This window comes from Canis lupus, chromosome 31 (assembly GCF_011100685.1).
Source record: "Canis lupus familiaris isolate Mischka breed German Shepherd chromosome 31, alternate assembly UU_Cfam_GSD_1.0, whole genome shotgun sequence".
NCBI lineage: Eukaryota > Metazoa > Chordata > Mammalia > Carnivora > Canidae > Canis > Canis lupus.
The window spans coordinates 20,230,167-20,244,224 of NC_049252.1; the positions used below are offsets into that span (position 1 = coordinate 20,230,167).

At 35.3% G+C, this 14,058-nt stretch overlaps 1 long non-coding RNA gene across 2 annotated transcripts in view; it reads left to right on the forward strand.

Annotated features, from left to right (window-relative positions):
* Window positions 1-12,760, forward strand: part of LOC119867010 — a 74,925-nt gene extending 62,165 nt beyond the window's left edge. For both annotated transcript variants that reach the window (XR_005381967.1, XR_005381968.1), the window contains 2 exons: window positions 9,350-9,454; window positions 12,402-12,760. This is a non-coding gene — a long non-coding RNA (uncharacterized LOC119867010). The remainder of the gene's footprint in view (window positions 1-9,349; window positions 9,455-12,401) is intronic.
* The last annotated feature ends 1,298 nt before the right edge of the window (window positions 12,761-14,058 follow it).

Consider the following 14,058-nt stretch of genomic DNA (forward strand, 5'->3'; position numbering starts at 1 on the left):
ATAAAGGCATTGCAAACTATGGGCAAGAACTGCAGAGACCATAGCATCTCAGGGTTACAAAACCTGTGCTTCCTCTACCTGACTCATCCCCAACCATCTGTTCAGACGATGGTCTGAGTCGGCTGGCCTGTCCATCACCTCTACTGACTTGGGGGAAAAAATGAAGACAATCCCTTAGAATTTAAGAATTGTATAGTTAATCAAGTAAGTATGGGTGAAAAATCCAGTTCTTTGTCCTGAAGCCTAGATGAACCAGTTATCTGTGAGCTGCTTCTGGGAATCCATCCCACTTTAGGAGTTTCCACTGTGTCTAATTAAACCCCTGTCTGAGTCTCTTGATGTCTGGCATCCAAATAATCTGTTTCATAACCATGGCTCCTATTTTTGCAGGGGATAAGTTTTATTCTATTCTCCAGACTATCCTGTACTCTAAGTCTGGGGATGGCTTGCACTTGGTTTTTCATTTCAACCCTTTGGCTCACCTTCTTTCTTTTAATGAATTTTCACTTTTGCTTGCCCTTGCTTGTATGAAATTCCTAGAATAACCTAAAATCATCTAAGACTACTCAAAACTTATACCTTACACCTTCCCGGAGTTACATATTTGAAGCCCTGTGGCCGATGTGCCACCATTTTTTCAGATTTGCTATTGATTCTTGACACCTTGACCAAATATGCTGAGTCCTTTCGGAACTTGATCTCTAACTACTGGCTCTCTCAAAGGGTCTCCAGCCTTGCATGCTCTTTTCTACCTCTTCAAAACTGTTTCTCTTAGCTTTAAAGTTAAAGCCATAGTCCCTCTTTTTTTTTTAAGATTTTATTTATATTTTCATGAGACACAGAGAGAGAGAGAGAGAGAGAGAGAGAGAGAAGCAGAGACACAGAGGGAGAAGCGGGCTCCATGCAGGGAACCTGAAGTGGAATTCAATCCCAGGCTGAGTCACCCAGGCTGCCCCCATAGTCCCCTTTTATATATATATATATTCTATGCTGAAGGCTCTATCAAGTGGTTTGCCCTAATTCACAGGGCTTGAAAAATCCAGACTGTCTATTCAAACTCAACTGTATGCAGTTGGAAATATGGACTGGATAAATCACAAGTGATTTTTTTCAAACTATTATTGATATCCAAAGAGCTTTGAAAATGAAAAATAAACACTGTTCTCTATAAGTACTAAATCAAATTTTAATAGCAAGCTGCAATTTCTTAAGCATGTCTATACCTTTATCATCCTACACAAATTTCTATACTTAAAAAGTGATTGAGTAGAGAGGAATGGAATTCATCAATTGGGATTAAAAACCCTACAATTCTCAAGCCTATTGACTTACTGAAACCAATTGAACAGTTAAACAATTAAATAATGCTCAACATTCTCTTATGGTTTTTTACTCATAAGATCAAAGACGTTCATTATAAAATGTACTTATAATTAAATCATATATATCAGCATCACCAGCATTTAACTCATACAGCTGTTCAGCATATTCTCCTATTCATTTCCTTTTTCCACTGTATTCCCTTTCATGTTTGTAAAATATATTCCTCTTCTGAGCATGATTGTACCTTGTCACTTAACATTTTTTCTTCACAAATCTTACATATGAATGATATTCATGTCTTTATTATAATATTCACTTATCTTTATTATTTTCTATTCCCATCTCTGGCCCATGATTTTTTTTTTTTTTTTACATTTCTTTGATGTGTTTCGATGGATTTCTTTCCTGATATCAAGTGTAAGATTTATCTGAAGCTGTTAAAGTGTGCATGTATTTGGTTATCAAGCATCCTTGGCAACATCTTTGCTCCCATCCTTTGTCGAAAGCACACATCCACTGAGCCTCTTTTCATGTAGGTACCCTATTTCTTCCCGGTGCACTAATAGTAATTTGTACATAACCTCATCAAATTTCACACTTGGATCCAAGTTGGAAAGCACAGATTCAGTGTCAGTCTTAACGCTGTCTGCAGAATATGGTGAGAGACAGCCTGTGCTTTGACTTTGTCAGCTCTTTAGCAAATTACATGCAAGGATAAAGAGGACATCTTGCTTGCTGATAAAACACATTTTTCTATTCTCTTTTTTTCTTACAATATATTGAATAATACCACAGGGAATAAATCATCAGATGCCTGATATAACAAATGCATAATTAAACACATAAAGAAAAAAAAAAACGAGTCTTTACAAAGAACATCATGTTTTATACAGATAGGGAAGAGAGATTTCAGAACAGTATACGAAGCTTTCTGTCCTGCAGGGAAAGACAAACAGCAATAGCGTTAAAAAACTGTGGATGTCAGGAAGCATCTGTTTCCATTATTATACATGAGGTGTTTTACTTGTGATGTCATTTATAACAAACCCTATGGAAATGGTATAATTATTCCCATTTCACAGTTGAAACCCAGAACTAGAAAGTGATTCACTGAGCAAGAAGTGGAATCTGAAGTCAGTCTGGTAAATTGGATAGCTCTTGTGTGGTTAAACTGCAGCCCACTCTAGAATTTCTGCAAGTAAAATGACTATTACAGTTTTCATCTTTTTTAAAGCAAAGATGCAAATGTCCCTTAGGGATTTTATATAAATAAACAGGATCTCTTAAAGTTAAAATTATAAGACATGAGTTTCATAGATGTAATATTAGTATAAGTGTACATCTGTGTACATATATTTATTATATATTATATGCTGTAATATATTTATATGATATGATATATCTATACAATATATGACATGATGTCTTTGAGACCTATGCCTTATAATTAGAACTTTAGGAACTTTGTTTATTATACACTAAAATATATTGTTCTTATAGTTTCCTGACCTCATTTTCCCTCAATCTAAACACATGATACGTTTTATAGGATTAATTTTGAATCATTTACTATTATGATGCTCTGGATATGTTACTTTGCTCTTTGTTGTTTTTTTTTTTTCTTGTCTTTTGGCTATTTATATATTCTCATCTTCCTTTAAGCCTCTTGAGGCATATATATTTCAAAACTAACAAAACATTAAATATCAAGTTACATTACATGAGGAAATGGGAGGATAAAAATAAGGAAAGTAATCAGGGAACTTACATATATATGTGGCACTCCTGCCATCTTGTGGGTTTTCTGTGTTATCTATAGACCTAATTTAATTTGTCTTTTCTTTTCTGGGGGGAAGTTGGGGGGATTTTTGAAGGAGTATTTTGAACATTTGGCTGCTATAATGTCAATTACTTAAACCTAACATACTCAATAATAAACAGATAACAAAAGTGGTATTTGTTCTCAAATAGTTCAGAAAAATTATATCTATACCTATACCTATAATCTACAGCTATACTTACACCTGTATCTACTTTTATGGAAATATTTATACTTTTCAAGAAAAAGAGGAATAGTTAATGATAAACAAATGGAGCCAAATGATAACAATAGATCAATTTGGGTGATATTCTATTCCTATTTCTGCAATTGCCAATAAACAATTATCTCTCTACTCTCTATCATTTTCGATCTTTTAGGTTCATAGATATTACTCCAGCAGTTACCCCCTCTCCCCAGTGCACTATCATCTGTCTTTCTTTCTCTACTGAATTAGTTTGGAAAACCTTTCAATGCCTCATCTCTTCCCCCAGCTCTTGAACACTTTCTTCTTGATCTTGTCAGAATAAAAAAAAAAAATCCCTGTAGATGAGAGTCTATATTTGTTCCCATTTGTTTTCTATTATTCCATCTTAAAATATTAGCTCAAATATAACATAATTAATAATTAAAATAGACTCCTGATCTTCTTTTCTAACCTACCTCTCCAACCATTTTCCCATCTAATTAATAGGAATTACATTATCTTAATTGTTCAAAACTCTCTGCACATGCATTGTTTTTCTATTTTTCTCACCATTCACATGATCTATTATAGACTATTAATTCTAAATTCAAAATATAATCAGAATCTTGATTTATCACCTCCACCACTATGATCTTTCTGACTCAACCACCTATCAGTTTGGTTACTTCCAAAAGCCTTCTATCTGGTCTGCTAATCTCAGTTCTTGCTTCTCTGGAGTTTATCTTCTGCACAATATCCAGAACAATTATTTTCAATAAGTGAGGTTGAGTCATTACTCTATTCAATACCTTTAATGGTTTCACTTTTGAGGACCCAAAAGTCCTTACAAAAGCCTACCGGGTCCTTTAGGATCTGACCATCCCCTTACCATTTTTCCCTAGCACAACACCAGCACCCCCATCACTTACCTGATGACATAAACTCTGACACAGAGATTCCTCTCTTCCAGGCTTACTAGCTTCCTCACTGTCCTTCAAACATATCAGAACACTCCTGCCTTGGATTTACTAACCTAGAAATTCTCTTTCCTAAAGATTTGCACTTTTTAAAGCTTTACTCAAATATCACCTTTGTGGTGGTCAAGTTTAAACTGATGACAATGCATCATTCATACCAGCCACTCCTTATCCTGCTTTCCCTACCTTCTTTTTTTCATCATAATCACCTTCTTTTTTTTCATAATATTCAAATTTGGGCAACATATTTGTTTATATCTATTTGCCCATTTAGGATATTGCTTTCTATGGGCAAGGACTTTGTCCTTCTGATGAGTCTAGAACAGTGGCTGGCTCACTGAAAGTGATCAAATATGTCTACAATGGGTAAGTGAATCCTTTTCAAAAAATATTGTCTGAGTTGCCTTTTCTGGTGATTGAAATCAAAATAAGTGGGGTTTGTTTATTGTATCAATTAAAATGAGATCTGTCTGCTGCAAAATATGGGTATATTATAGTAAAAATGGTATTTTTATCACAAAACTTAAACTTATCAATTCTTCTTCTGCCCCTTTGAGGTATGAATCTTTTTAAAGACCTCTTGGCTAGTTTTATAATCCATGACATTCCTCCTCAAGCATGTGGGAGTCATCCCTTTGAAATGTAATCATCAAGGAAGACAGGGCCTCCATTTGCCAGTCTGTAGGAGAGTAAAACTTAACTTCAAAGAGCAGCCTACTCCAATTTGTAAAAACTACATCCTGAAGATAAAAAAATAAAGGTTTACTTTTATTTTGAGTAAAGCCAACTAGTAAACTAAGGTGGCCTAATATCCCAACTCCCACCCCAGTCTTTGTCAGAAGAGCTGAATATAAAAACTGGGTCTTCCCTCTCTCCCAGGTTGCTGGCAGTAGTGTTAGAATGAAGTCAGTTTCTTTGCTCATCTTATTGATGAGGGAAGGGTGGCTCACCATATGACACTCCTGAGATCTACTTAACAAATGCTAACTTAATAAAGTTATATCACTGATTCATTGAAGTTTGAACTTCCTTAAAATATTTTTTAATTTCTGAAGTTGACATAAATGCTCATTTTTTTCGTAGAAATGAAAATCACTTAGCCCCATGTTCCATAACTTATAAATGAAATCTGGAAAGTGCTAAATTATATGTAGCTATGTTGAAGAAAATACGTCTTTTTCCAAGTTCCTTCATTTTTAAATCTGGCACTTAATGAATTTGGTCATATAGAAATGAAGTTTCTAATCCATTCTCATCAAATTATTGTCAAGTATTTTGTGAAAGCATAAAGTACATGGATTTTGTATGAAACCCCATTGACAGTGGAAAATTGAGTAGTCCAGGCACTGTTATACGAATTTTTCTCTCTCTCCTACTTTTTCATCCATCTTCAATATAAACTCCACTGGGGTTCTTTTAAAAAAAATTTCAATTATGTATTTATCTCTGAGACTATCCCTCTAGTCCTGTAATCTCCACTTCCCTTTATATCACATTGACTTGCATTCAACTATTTGATTTTCATGCTCAAATTCTCCAAAGTGAATGGTTTCTTCATATTTCATGATGTGATATTATACCAGTGCATTCAGAACCTAAAATTGAATTTTCCATTTTAACTCTCTAACAGTGTAAGTGCCCAGATAATCTTCCATCTATTATTCTTTCTTATTCCCTTAAGGTATTAATCATTTTCAAATGTCCACTCTTTCCAGCTTTTTCTATTAGATTTTTATTGTGACTTATTTATTAACTTGCTATTGGCCATAAATTAATTTTATATTGCTTTCACACAAGGGGCAAGGAGGGACAAAGATGTAGCTTTTAAAATCAGTAGACTTTATTACTGATGTAGATACAGAAGGAATACACAAGTAAAGAATGTTTTCTACTTATTTTATGCTGTTATGTTTAAACCTGAAGGTGAGACCTTTCATTCATATAACTTATTGCTTATCATCTTGGAGGTCTGACTCTACTTGTTTTTCTTTATTTCTGCCACTTGCAGATTTGAAGTGTAAGGAGGTCTTTGAAATAGACAAAAAGATTTTAAAAGAATTAATCAAGGTTCTATGCCACACATTCAAGTTATTTGTGCTGTGTTTTTTAAATTTTTTTTAAAGATTTTATTTATTTATTCTTGAGACATAGAGAGAGAGAGAGAGAGAGAAGAGAGACATAGGCAGAGGGAGAAGCAGACTCTACGCAGGAAGCCTGATGTGGGACTCGAACCCAGGACTTCGGGATCATGCCCTGAGTCAAAGGCAGACGCTTAACCACTAAGCCACCCAGGTGTCCCTGTGCTGTGTTTTCAAGAAATTCTACAACTCTGTAAATTGTAGAAAACTGATAGTATTACAAATGAATTTTGTCCAGAGAAATGCTAAGCAGCTGTGTCCTGCAGAATGCAATTGATTATTGCTTTGTGAATAAACCAATTTTTGCATATATTTGCAAATTCATTGCAGTATTCCCTCACCTCATACAAAGGTGTGAGTTTTTTGAACTCATTGTAACATCTTACTGTTTTCCTTATTAATAAGTGGATTAAATTAAATCATTGACATGCTCATTTCATATGTGTATGAGATTCACAACTACGCCCTTTTAAACTGATTCTTTAAAAAACAGTAAAGGAAGGCAATACATTGCCTAATGTGAAGACAAGTTGCTTTGGCTTAAGAAACATGTTAGCCAAGCACTGTATATAATCTCATCCGTGATTCAGGTATTGAGGGTTCCCTCCCTCTACCTTCTGCCCCAAGGTAAGCAGATTTCAACCCTATTACTGTTATGGAGAATAATTCCAGTAACATCCAAAGTTTTTTTGAGTACTTGTGTGTGCACATGCTTTCAGATGTTATTGGAAATTATTAGGAGAGATGAAAGTATTTTATATAGCAAATAACCCAATTACACAATCTAATAAAACCTCAGTCAATCTTCCTGGCTTCACCAAATATCCCCACTGAAATATTTCTGGTGCATCATCTTTTCTTTCTTATCCCTCCCACAAAGCAATCAGTCCTGCCCAAGAATTTTCTCATGTTTACCTCTATCAAATGCCTCTTGTCTTTATTATATAGCTGCAATGCTCAGCCAGAAAACTTGGAGTCAGCTCAATCTTTAGGCTTTGGAGACTGTTTACATTCCATTGAGAGCTAATGTAGGCATCTTCCAAAAACAAAAACAAAAAAGAACAAAAAAACAAAATACGGTGTTCCTGTTAGTGCTGGAAATCTTTACAATTTACTTTATAGCAATTAACTTTATACAGATTTATCTTTGGTTTTTATTCCATTATTCACATCAATAGCATTTATTACAGAAGCTGTACAAATATATATCACTCAGCCAGACCTGGAAAAAAATCACTTAACTTCCCAAGGCCACAGAATGGTTGTCAAACTAACATTTATATTTTTCATAAGGGTATTTACATTGATTCTTTTTAGAGAATTCAATAAAATACTTTCTCTTAGTAGGTAAGGAATGTTATCAAGAAATATTCCTGTTCTCTTTTCTTTGCTCTATGGCCTCTCCCACTCCATTAAATCTCTGTTTGTCAATTCTACCCCACAAACATCTCATAAAGTCTACTCATTCTCTCTATTTCCCCTGCCACTGGACTAAATCATGCCACCGGATTTTATTATCTGGTTTCCTATAAACACCTCCCTTACTCTTCATTTCTTATTTCTGGTTATTTTACAGGTTCTAGTCTTCTAAAGCACATAGTCCAGACTCTTTATGCTTTATAATAAGACCCTTCTTGTCCTCACCTACAACTATTTCTGAATATTATCTAATGTACCCATTTGATTTTAGAAGATTCCCCAGTCAATTCATACTGGGACCACTTTTAGATCAGTCAGATCAGGACCTGACGCCCACCTCATAACACAATCTTTATACATTAATAAGTTAAACAATCTCAATGTTTACTTCAGTATCTCCAACCTCTATTTTTTTTCTTAGCTTATTGCTTTACCTATCCTTCCCTAGAAGTTCTTTCTCTTGAAGTGTCACTTTGGTCCTCTAGGAAGTCAATGTGGAAAAAAGTTAGAAAAAACACCCGTGAAAGCTAAATGGGCAGGAGGCAGAACAGATGATAGAAAAGCATCAGACCACAGTGGAGATCAGAAACCTGTAAGAGTAAAGAGGAATGAAGATGTTGGCACAAAGATCATCTCAGACCGTGATGCAGACCTTACAACATACAAGACAACCCAGTTAGAAAGTCTAGAGCAAAGATTACCCACTGGATAATTTCTGTATTGAATAAAAATGGCGAATCCATAGTATCTCCAAACTAGTCTGGATTTGGGCTACTCAGATGAAATGTGGTTGCCTTGAAAACTGAGTTAGGTCCTAGGCTGCCAACAGTATCAGATTAACTGCACTCATTGAAGCTGAAGAACAAATTCTTTGTTGAAAAAGGACTCCACTGGCACACCTCCTGACATCGTACCAGGTCAGCCTAAGACTCTTGTATTGTATGATTTGGTACATTTAAAAAAAGGTATTTTCCTCTGTTAATCTGATATAGCATGGTGTTTAGCTCATTCTAGAGATCTGTCTCTCAAATCTATAGATAGCTTACAGAAATTGGGAGTGCTCTCAATTTAATAGTTTTTATTCAACTTGAATCATTACCTGTTTAAGACTGACAAACCAAGAATCAACCTTAGGGATCATAACATTAATACTCTGGTGTGAAACCAGGTCAAACCATCCACTGATCACCTCCTGTGAGGAACTGAAATTAACACAATGAAAACCACATCGCTGGTGGGCCTATGTGATAGTGATAGTGTAGAAGATAGCTCAACTACTTACTACCCATCACTATACATTTTTTTTTACTCCAGAGCCCCTCCATATGGAAATATTATACTTCACATCCATTGACAGGCTTAGAAATGCAGTTTACTTTGGCAGATGAAATATGAGAGGGAGTGACATGAGGTACCTCTGAAGAAATGTTACAGAAGCTATAATGCAGTTTATCTATTACTCTTCATATAATTTTCTCTTCTACAGGACTAATAATGATAAGGGCTGTCTGAAAATGCAATCTGAGAAAAGATGGAAAAAAAACAAAGAACCACAAAACCACATACAGCTGCTCTGCACGAAGAGCGTGAGGTGAAAATAAACTTTTGCTTTTCTAAGCCATTGAAATTTTTTGAGTTGTTAGGTATCAAAAACTAACCTAGTTAAGATGACTGATTCGCTTTACATTCACTGGTCAACTTTGGGGTTTTGGTATGATGCAACACGAATGTGTGTCCTTGAGCTAGTTCCTTTACATCCCAGGATGACTGATTCGCTTTACATTCACTGGTCAACTTTGGGGTTTTGGTATGATGCAACACGAATGTGTGTCCTTGAGCTAGTTCCTTTACATCCCAGGATGACTGATTCGCTTTACATTCACTGGTCAACTTTGGGGTTTTGGTATGATGCAACACGAATGTGTGTCCTTGAGCTAGTTCCTTTACATCCCAGGTCTTTTCGGTAAAATAGAATAAGAACGAGACCTACTTCATATAGTTGTCGTCATAAACAAAGAGTTCAAACATGTAAAGTGCTCAGAAGAATCCCTGCAACATAATGAATGCTTCCTAGATGTTATCTGTTAGGTGACACCACTTCCACTGGTGCTATTGGTTCTACCACCGATCTTGCCACTACTACCACAGCCTTATCGGGGGGCTGATACAATCCTAATTTCCCAATTTGGCCACTTACTACATTTATCATCTGGCATAATTTGTTCAAACAATTGACCTTGGTTTTGCCACATAAATTGCTTCACATGCATAAGTGTTTTTTTTTTTTTTTTTTTTTTAACATTTGTAAAATGACAATCAGCATATCAGGCTCCTCTGGTGCTGAGGTAGGTCAATTTTCCAAATATTTTGATAAATCAGTGGCTTCCCTTTTGTATTAACTTCTAGTGATTATATCTAGTGATTTCTTTATTATTCTTTTTTCCTTACTCTTAGATCAATAAAAGCAATCCAAACACTCTCAAGCCTTTCAGTTCATCTTTCTGGATATCCTAATATTGTATTTTCAAAAATTTGCATGTGTTCTTCACTCTAAACAGAGCTCTAAGTGAATCATTTTAAGTAGCAGCATTTCTGCTACAAAGGATGTACTGCAAAGTTGTATGCTAAGTTGGCAAACACTTTAAAATATCTGAAATGTTCAAAGTTATGGAGCTTCGAGGAAAATTCTTTTTGGAGCAATTCTTCCCACTGTCATGTTTTCAAGGCTGGAGAATAATACTCTTTCTCATTCTTTTTTAACCAGAAACAATTAAACAAGAAGACAACCTATTTTCTTGGAAATCCTATGAAGTTTGTTTCCTTAATTTTTCTATGTCTCTGTATTCTTTCTACCTAAAGCATCTTTCATCATCTGTGTATAACATTGATTTTCACTGCAACCTATTTTCTTTAATTCTATATACATATACATATACACTGTTACCAAAGCAAAGCCAAATCAAGCCATATTTTTCAAAAATACATCTTTCATCACTGAAAGAAAATAAAATACAAAGTTTGATTTTAAGTTAGCTTTCTACTAGGCTTTTTAGATGTTAAATATTTGTCATTATTCCCTGATTTTCTGGCCTCCTTGACTTCAGTTTTTCTTCGAATTCAGTCTACCCTCTAACAACATCAAAGTTATACTTTCTTAAGAATTAGATTTGATTATTATGCTTTCCAGAGTTCAACCTCCACCACTAACATTAATAGGCTAAAGCAAAAGTACTTCACAGGAGTTATTTGTGAAATCTTTCATGAATTTCCCTTTACATTTGATCCCTGTGATGTCACCTACTTTTGCTTATTCTCTAGATCCTTCTCAGCCTCCTTTCCTTAGAATGATAAATATGGAAAGCATATTCTCCACAACTCTGATCCCTCTGTCGACACTCTTCCTTTTATACTTTTCCCATAGAAATCTTAACTGCTCACAAGCTGTTTTGGGTCAATATTGTCTATAGCCTGGAACTTTTGCCCAGGTGCCACTTCTGTGTTTTTAATGATCTGTCAGTAGTTCCTCATAAATGCTCTAACAGTGCCTCATCTTGTGTTTAAAAGACAAGTTGATTCCCATGTACCATCCCCTTCATCATCGCCCTACAGGAATATCATTTTTTTTTCCTGCCTTCTTTGGATCCATCATTGGCTCCATTAGTGTCTTAAAACTTAGGTTTTATAGTTATAATTGAATTGTGGGATTGGAAGAAGTATCATAATCTAAGCCATCTTTCAGAATGCATAAATTTCCTCTATAAATTTGACTTCTGGTTAAAGTATCTGTGAAAACACAGCGATTATAACCTAAATTGTATGTTTACATATTTTCTCAGTATGAGATTGCTAGTTTTGTCATAAAAGAGATTTTAAAACCATTGGCCTAGATGCATCCTTTTATTTTTCTTCTTCTTCCTCTTCTTCTTCTTCTTCTTCTTCTTCTTCTTCTTCTTCTTCTTCTTCTTCTTCTTCTTCTTCTTCTTTCTTATTCTTATTTTTATTCTTTTCTTATTCTCCATGCTTGTTCCCAAATTTTGTTAATTCAATCTCCCCAGTAATCCTCAAATGCAAACCTTCCTTTCCTTTTACACTGTCCCCAATTTCAGCCATTCTCATGGATTTCCCCCTGCACTTTTGCTGCTCTGCATTAAATATAAAAGAAAGAGGCCAATGAAGATTTAAGAAAATGGTTCAAGAGACTGGAGACTGAATAGCTCACAGACTTTTCTTCCTAGTGGTGTTAGTTTCTTATTGTTGCTGCAACAAATTCGAACAGCTTTGTGTCTTATAACAACATACATTTATCGTTCACTTTTAGAGGTCAGAAGTTCTAAAATCAAAATATGTTTCTTCCAGAGGCTTTTTGGGAAAATCCATCTATTTGCCTTTTCCAGCTTCTAGAGACTGCCCACATTCCTCAGCTCTTGGTCTTCTTCCTTTATCTTCAGAGCCAGCAATGTAACATCTTCAAATATTCAACTGTCTTTCCCTGTCTCCCTCCCTCTGTGTCTCTCTGACTTTGTGTTTCTTATTCACAGGCTCCTTATCAAGTCCAAGTTGGTGAGAAGGTGTACTGTGAACAAGCGTTGTGATCTGGACTCATGCTGATGCTGGAAGCTGTGTCTGAGACCACAGAGTTCACCACCAGCAATTTTGATGGCTCTAACAGGATTCTGTTTAAAGTGATTTTTCTGGTCAATGGTGGAACATTTCTGCTATTAATTCCTGGAACAGAACCTTTTCTATGTCTCAATCTCCTGGAGAAGTCACTTGGAGCTACACTGACTTGTTAATTATTTTCACTAGCTCTTTCTGGATATCCTTGTCTGATTGGGAAGGCAGTATATTGTATCTTCTTTCAGTTTTGATTAGACTGTAATTCCCTCTAGAGTTTAAGTTTTTGGTTGTTTATTTATTTTAGTATTATTCCTCTCAGTTTCAACTTTTTCTTATATCTGGGTACAGGGTTCTGAAGGCCAGACTTTCGTAAATGCTTGACCATTTTAATAGTCCCTTAATTAACTTTTCTGTCACCAGTATTAAAAACATTTTTTTTTATTTTTTAATTTATTTATGATAGGCACACAGTGAGAGAGAGAGAGGCAGAGACACAGGCAGAGGGAGAAGCAGGCTCCATGCACCGGGAGCCCGATGTGGGATTCGATCCCAGGTCTCCAGGATCGCGCCCTGGGTCAAAGGCAGGCGCCAAACCGCTGCGCCACCCAGGGATCCCTCTGTCACCAGTATTCCCCCAATCATTGATTCTTATATACCTCTGCTTGTTTAAACTTCTTTGATAAAGTGTTTACTGTGTCCTTAATTATACTTAAGGGTTCCCCCAGTCCAACAAATAATATCCAAACTTCCTGCCATTCTATGATCTGGGGACCTTCTATGGAGTGTTCTCAAATCTAACTTTAGAGACTTAACTTCCATATTTCTCTACTCAGGGCTTATTTCTCATAGGGGAGATACAGCACATTTCTCACTTCTGCTAGTCATTTAGATAGTATTTTCAAAAGTACCATCTGTAAACTGTGTACAATCAATTGTATGAGGTAAGAGTCACTACACCCTGTAATAAGGTCTCCTCATTACACATAATAATTTCTGTTAATGAAGTTTGACAGGCTAATCATAATTTAAGGTGTTTAGGTCCATGCTATGGGATCAGGAATGTACCCCTATGTTCATGTATGAAAAGTTCATGTATGAAAAGTTCATGTATGAAAAGTTTCATCAGTGACTCATTCCTTCCATACAAACCTTTGTAGTCAGGTGAGAGGTCAATGCCACATAACAGTGACATGAAAAATACTTTCATATTCTAAAAAAATAATAAATTGCTTTCCAGATGCTATTTTAAATGTGGCCTACATATTTATATTCACATTTGCAACCTGCTACTCCTATAAAATAATCAATCTTCCTGGATATTTTCAATGTTTCAAAAGGCAAAGGGATGGTAGAATTTTCTATTATATGTCTCATGGACAAGAGCTAGTCTCTGAGATCAAATTCTTTGACTGTTCTCTGTAAATGCTCATAATGCAACAGATCTATACAGAAAACTATTAGTTTTAATTTTCTTCCACTCTCTCAGATCATAGTACAAATCGCCAACATGTCATTTATATCCTTCTCTTTTTTTTCCTTTTGTTCTGTTTGGTTTATTAAAAAGAAAAATGCATAAAC